The sequence below is a fragment of the Rattus rattus genome, chromosome 18 (genome assembly GCF_011064425.1).
Source record: "Rattus rattus isolate New Zealand chromosome 18, Rrattus_CSIRO_v1, whole genome shotgun sequence".
Lineage (NCBI taxonomy): Eukaryota > Metazoa > Chordata > Mammalia > Rodentia > Muridae > Rattus > Rattus rattus.
The window spans coordinates 43,263,252-43,270,243 of NC_046171.1; the positions used below are offsets into that span (position 1 = coordinate 43,263,252).

The window sequence follows — 6,992 nt, forward strand, 5'->3', positions numbered from 1 at the left end:
CAGGGGCAGTGTGTAGCCTACCACCCTAAGTCTTCACAACTTCCCAAGCACAGAGTTGAAACAGAAAGGGAAGATGGAGTCCAGTACACAAGCACTGAAGTCGCTGCCTGGTGGTGGTGGTGACGCGTGCCTTTAATGCCAGCAATTAGAAGGCCGATGCAGGTGGACTCTGAGTTCGACACCAGCTTGGTCAACAGAGTAAGTTTCAGGATAGTCAAGGCAGAGGTACACTTGTCTGTGTCTGAGGGCAAAACTCTGCATCTGGAATTTGTCTTGTCACAAAGGTGTGACCTCAGACCCAGGTGAAATCATTGACACAAGAGTATTTGGCAAAAGATTAGCAACTAGGGTATTTTTTTCTTCCCCATTACCTTCTTGTCACAGAACACCGCATAGACACTGTAATTTCTCCTTCCTACCCTTCTTCCTCCCTTTTGTGAGTGTGTATGTATGTGTATGCATATTAGCAAGTGTGGTACATGTATATATCATACATGTATGTGCAGATATACACAACTGTGCATGTGTGCAGTGGTCAGAAGACATGGTGCTGGCCCTCCTGCGCTCTCTCTCTCTCTCTCTCTCTCTCTCTCTCTCTCTCTCTCTCTTATTCCTCTGACGCATGGACAGTCTCTCAAGGAAGCTGGAGCTATGTTGGGGGCTGACAGGTCTCTCCTGCATTTTCTCTCACTCTCCCTGCCCCCACAGCACTGGGATTCCATGCACACTTAGCCATGCCTAGTTGTTTACATGGGTTCTGGGGATTTGAACTGAGGTCTTCATGCTTCCTATGTATTCAACCAACCACCCAGCCTCCTTTTCTTCTTCCCTTCTCTCTCTCTCTGTCTCTCTCTGTCTCTCTTTCTCTCTCTCTCTCTCTCTGGTGCTACCAGGGATCAAAGCCAAAGCTTTACTCATGGAAGCCAAATGCTCTACCTATGATCTATACCTCTGTGCCTTCTACCCTGGTTTTAAAAATATAATATTATATTTTAAAATTAATTAGAATAAAATTTTATATACAGGTGAATGGGAGAGAAGGCAGGAGAACCACTAGTTTGAGGCCAGAGTAGGCTCTATACAGGGAGACCCTGTCTCAAACACAGAACAAAGTAAGGACAATTTTACGAGCATTGCATTTTCCCTGACTAGTATTTACTGCTGAAGAATTTGGGGATGGTTTTTAGACAGGGGTTTGTGATAACCAGAATCTCTCTATTCCATTTTATCAGGACCAGGGATGTCCCCATAGACATTGGTGTGTAGTGGAGTTGTCCCAAGGCTCATTAAGGCCACTACCTCCTGCCTCAGACCCCCGGGGTTTCTGGGATACTCTCATTAGTGCCTGCATAAGTCATTGTGCATATGCGAAACTCTCCAGGACTGTGGGCACTGCTGTGCCGTGGCAGCGGTGCCCCTGGCTACCGCTCTGTGCCTTTCCTGACCCTGCTAAGGCTGATGTGTTTACAGCAGATGCCACGTCAGGGAGAGGGCCTGAATTAATTTCCTGCCCCGTGTTGATGAAATTCCCTGACAAAGGCAATTGAAGGAAGAAGGAGGTTATTTTGGATCACAGTCCAAGGATAAGGTCTGTTGTAGTCTACTTTGTAGAAGAATTACTTATCCTAGCTAGCCCATATAGAAAACACAATCCAGGTATTTTATTTTCAAGTGGGAAGCCTAGATTAGGCAGGTTTGGATCTTTTCTAACTTAGAAATCACAGCCAAATGTCCCTTGCTACTTGCCGTTTCTCCTGGCCACGTACTCATTCATGATCTCTCTCCTCTCATGGTGACCTTCTCTCTTTGTATCCTTTCTTCTTTTCCTCTCTCCTGAGACCCCTTCGCTCAATCTTCAAGTCCTGCCTTTCTCTCCCTCCTGTCCAATCACAGGCTTTAGCCCTTATTAACCAATTAACTTTAAATTGGGAAGCGAGGTTTATATAGCATCCCTTGGTGAGGACCTGCTTGCGGGGTGTGAGTGTGTGTGTGTGTGTGTGTGTGTGTGTGTGTGTGTGTAGGGATGGGGCAGGCAACCAGATCTCTGGGAGCCAGTATTTAGCATTTGAATACATGGCAGCACCAGACAAACCCCCAACCCTGCGGGAAGAGAGGGAGTTTATTTCGACTTGCAGTCCCTCAGCAAGTGCAGGGGAGGCGGGAGCTATAGCAGAGGCCATGAAAGAACACTGCTTGCTTGCTCTCTCTGCCTGCTTTTGTTTTTCTTCACTTTATTTTTAATGATGTGTATGTGGTAGGTGGGTGTGTGCAAATGAATGCAAACTTCTTCAGAGGTCAAAGGCATTATATCCCCCAACCACCCAAAATGGACGCTGTGAATTGAACTCTGGTACGTTGGAAGTCCCGTATATGCGGTTAACTGCTGAGCCATCTCTCCATACCCCCAGATACCTTTCTTATACATCTCAGACCCACTGACCTGGGGATGGTATCACCCACGGTGGGCCGGGCCCTCTTATATCAATTAGCAATAAAAAATCAATATCAACTAGCATGCCCCATAGACATGCCTACAAACAATCGTATGGGGACAGTCCTCAGTGTTCCTCTTACCACACTGACAGCTGAGATTAGTCATTGCACAGCCCCTTGTGGGGGGGAGTCTCAGTCACTGTTCTATTGCTGTGAAGAGACAACTTATAAATGAAAGCATTTAACTGGGGGCACATCTTATCAGAAAGTTGGAGGCTGAGAGAGAGAGAGAGACTGGGCATGGCATGGACATTTGAAACTCAGTACATACCTCTTCCAAAACGCCACGCCTCCTAATCCTTCCTGAACAGTTCCACCAACTAGGGACCAAGCATTCATATTCATATTTTTTTAAAGATTTATTTATTTTAGGTATGTGAGTACACTGTAGCTGTTTTCAGACACACCAGAAGAGGGCATCAGATCTCATTACAGATGGTTGTGAGCCACCATGTGGGAATTGAACTCATGACCTCTGGAAGAGCAGTCAGTGCCCTTAACCACTGAGCCATCTCTTCAAATGAGGGCCATTCTTACCCAAACTATGTGGGGAAGTTGTGTCCATTGTTGTGTTTTATGAAAAGATAAGTAAAGAAGGAAGGAAGGAAGGAAGGAAGGAAGGAAGGAAGGAAGAAGGAAGGAAGGAATATGTGTGTAGGAGGTGAGGTACGGTGCGGGGTGCCTCCTAGGGCAATGTATAGTAAAAGGCACATCCTAAACCCTTGTATAGCTCTAAACGCTCCCGGTTTTTACCTCAGTCAATTATGGTCCCATTTGAGGCATCTCTGGAGCTACCTATAATCTCACTTGGAAAAAAAAAGTAACTGTGTTCTAACCGGAGAGTCATCAAAATGGCGTATCTGTCTACCACTAAGCCACTGAATTTGTGACTCTCCCTCAAGGGGCCCAGGTGCACACATGAGTATGTAAGTCTGGCTAATTCTTTTCCTGGGCTCCTCTCTGTCTCTTCTTAATAAACTAACTCCGTTTCGTACTGGCTCATTGGGAAACTTTTTTTCTGGGTCGAAGTCAAGGATCCAGGTTTATCTGAGTTGGGGCTCCTCTGTCCTAGTGGGCTTCCACGGAACTTCTCTTTGGTACGGGCGAGGGGAGCAGCCCCTCCCCAGAGCAGCTCCTCAAATGTGGAAGAGTTGGTTCCGGTTGCCTTACTGAAGGCCTTTGGGTTTCATTTAAGATGGAGACCCCCATTTTCACAACCTGTTCAGCTGAGAGGAATAAGGGCCACCATTTTCCTTCGAAAGCTCATAGGACAAACCATACTGTGGAAGAAGTTGTGCTAAGCTGTGAGCAGCCAGCCTCGTAAGGTCCAGATGAGATAAATCAATAAGCCACCGTATCTAAGTAGTTTTAATGTGCATTTTCCTAAGCACTAAGGACGTCGGACCTTTAAAGGAATTTATAGCTATTTTTATTTGGTTTGAGAACTCTGCTCAAATTCATAACCTGTTTTTTTTTTTTTTTAAATTGTGTCTTTCGTCTTCTTGACTTTTTATTTTGAGTTCAGGATGTGTTCTGGATTAAAGGAAAGAAATAAAGGAAGATAGAAAGGAAAGAAAGAACCTTCCTGATGTTATGTGGAGGGATTAGTCAGATCCTACTTTAAGAGTCACTTGAAAACATTCCCGCGATTGCTGCTGATGTTAAACAGCTGCCCCCTACGCGCTGTCAGCAGGCTAATAAATTCTAGACAAAGTGAATAGTCAGAATTAGAGAAAAAAGCCTTCCCAAGACCGGATCCTGGCAATTTCTTGCAGTGATTAATTTACTGAGACCTTTCTGTGCGCTGGTTAATTTATAGGGACCTGGGGATAAAATAAAATAAAATAAAATAAGAAAACACATTTCCTTCTTTTAAGGAGCCCAGACTGCGAGAAGACAGCAGTCCATGGAACGGAATTACAGAGGCAAGCACAGGGACGTGGGTCTTTAGAGGGGGCGACACAGAATGGTTCCAGTACAGATGAGAACATCACCCACGCTTCCAACAGTTTACGGCACCAAGCCTGGGTGCACAGGAGATGGGCTGTGGTGGGGCACGCCTCTTTTTTTTTGTTATTCTTTTATTTTTTTGACACAAGGTTTCCTTGTGTAGCCTTGGTTGTCCTGGAACTCACTTTGTAGACCGGGCTTAAACTAAGGACTGGAGATCTGCCTGCCTCTGCCTTTTGATACTGGGATCAAAGGTGTGCGCCACCGCCACTGCCAGTGGACCAAGCCTCTTATCCCAGCATTAGGGAAGCAGAAGCAGAGTTTCTCTGTGAGTTTGAGGCTAGCCTGCTCTATTTAGAGAGTCCCAGGATAGCCAGGGCTAAAGGGAAGAGACCCTGTCTAAAAAAACCAAAACAACCCCCAAAACAAAAGTACAGGAGTCATCCAAGCTGAGAAGGATCTTTGCTTGTTTTTTTTTTTTTTTTTTTTTTTGTTGTTGTTTTTTTTTTTTTTTAACGTCTTAAAACATCACGTAAAATCATCTACTTTAATATACAGGAAACACACGAACATAAAAGAATAGTGTCCAAATACCAGAGTTGGTAGCCTGAGTGGAATCAGAAAACAGGACTTTCCTCGGTGCTCTTGGGGAAGAATCCAGCAGAGACCTAGCTCTCCATCAAAGCAAAATGCTGATTCTCCTTGTCATGGTCCTCGTTTTGCTCCCATGCTCCACCTCCAGCTTTCAGAAACCTTCCAGTTCCAATGACTCCTTCCTTTAGGTCCTTAACATTTTCACTTAGGGCAGAAGGCCGCTTACCCTGTCGTAGTGTCAAGGTCCCAGGGGAGTTGTCATCCTGCAGGATGGTGAGAGGGGACCTCCCTAGAACCTTGTTTGTCTTCCGTCTACTGCGCTTAGAACCTGGGGATCCGGATCCGGAGGCAGGTCCAGTTCAGAAGATAAAGGGGTTTCCTGGGGCAGACCAAGCACTGGAGAGGAAATCGATTCGGACACTTCTGTCTCGGACACTTCGGTCTCGAACACTTCGCTCAGCTCTTTCACCAGTGGGCACTGAGAGTCTGGACCACTGATCTTCATGGGTGTCCGCGCAATGCCAAGAGTAGGAGAGCGGGGATCTGGGTCTTGCGCCTGTTTGAGACTGTTCAGCTGTTCTGCAGGTGGGTTTGGCTGTGGCGAGCTCTCCACCTGAATAGGAGTGCGCTGGATGCCAGCACTAGGTGAACGAGGGTCTGCCACCCGAGACACATGCTTGTTGCGTGGCAGAGGCCGTGCTGGAGTGCCTGAGACGCTCTGAGTAGAACTCATCTCCACTAGGGCTGGGGATGGGGCCCGGCGGGCCCCAGCTCGACCTCCGGGCCTGTTGTTGTTGTTTTTAAGAAGGCTTTATTTTTTTGTCATCTTCGTCGTTGTTGTCGTCATCATTGTCATCGTCGTCATCATCACCATCGTATTTTGAGACAGGTCTGAGGTAGCTGAGAATGCCTTTTTTTTTTTTTTTGGTTCTTTTTTTTCCGGAGCTGGGGACCGAACCCAGGGCCTTGCGCTTCCTAGGCAAGCGCTCTACCACTGAGCTAAATCCCCAACCCCGAGAATGCCTTTGAACACCTGATCCTTACCTTCCTCATCTCCCAAGTTCTGTGATTACAAGCGTGTACCATGTAGCCTAGGTTCTGTTTTGTTTAAGACAGGGTCCTGGTTCTTGCTGTGTAGTCCAAGCTGGCTTCCACTTCCTGTCAATTCCCTGCTTCTGCCTCCCAAGTAATAGGAGAACTGGCCTGTGTTGCTGGAGGTTGAGCGCACAATCTTGTGTATGCTGAGCATGCATTTACCACCAAGCTACACTCCCATTCCATCTCAAGATTGTAAACGACGGAACGTCAAGATCAGACCTTGCATTTCAGAACCACTCCTTGGGTAGTGTGGAGCAGAGGCAAAACTGAAGGCTGAAAGAACAGTCAGTAGGTGCAGGAACTGAGAACAGTCAGTAGGCGCACGCACTGAGAACAGTCAGTAGGCGCACGCACTGAGAACAGTCAGTGGGCGCGCGCACTGAGAACAGTCAGTGGGCGCGCGCACTGAGAACAGTCAGTGGGCGCGCGCGCTGAGAACAGTCAGTGGGCGCGCGCACTGAGAACAGTCAGTAGGCACGCGCACTGAGAACAGTCAGTAGGCGCGCGCACTGAGAACAGTCAGTGGGCACGCGCACTGAGAACAGTCAGTAGGCGTGCGCACTGAGAACAGTCAGTGGGCGCGCGCACTGAGAACAGTCAGTAGGCGCGCAAGACTGAGAACAGTCAGTGGGCACGCGCACCGAGGAGAACAGCCAGTGCAGGCACACGACTGAGAACAGTCATTAGGGAGCAGGCACTGAGAATAGCCAGTGGCGCAAGGCTGAGAAAGTTGTGGGCGCCAAGATTGAGAACAGTCAGTAGGCACGCCAGACTGAGAACAGTCAGTGGGCGCAAGATTGAGAACAGCCAGTGGGCACGCCTGAGAAGACTGAGAACAGTCAGTAGGCACGCCGACT

The 6,992-nt window shown here is 47.6% G+C and overlaps 1 pseudogene; it reads right to left on the minus strand.

The window, feature by feature from the left end:
- Positions 1 to 4,948: 4,948 nt before the first annotated feature.
- On the minus strand, positions 4,949 to 5,816 carry LOC116887207 (annotated as a pseudogene).
- Between the last annotated feature and the right edge of the window lie 1,176 nt (positions 5,817 to 6,992).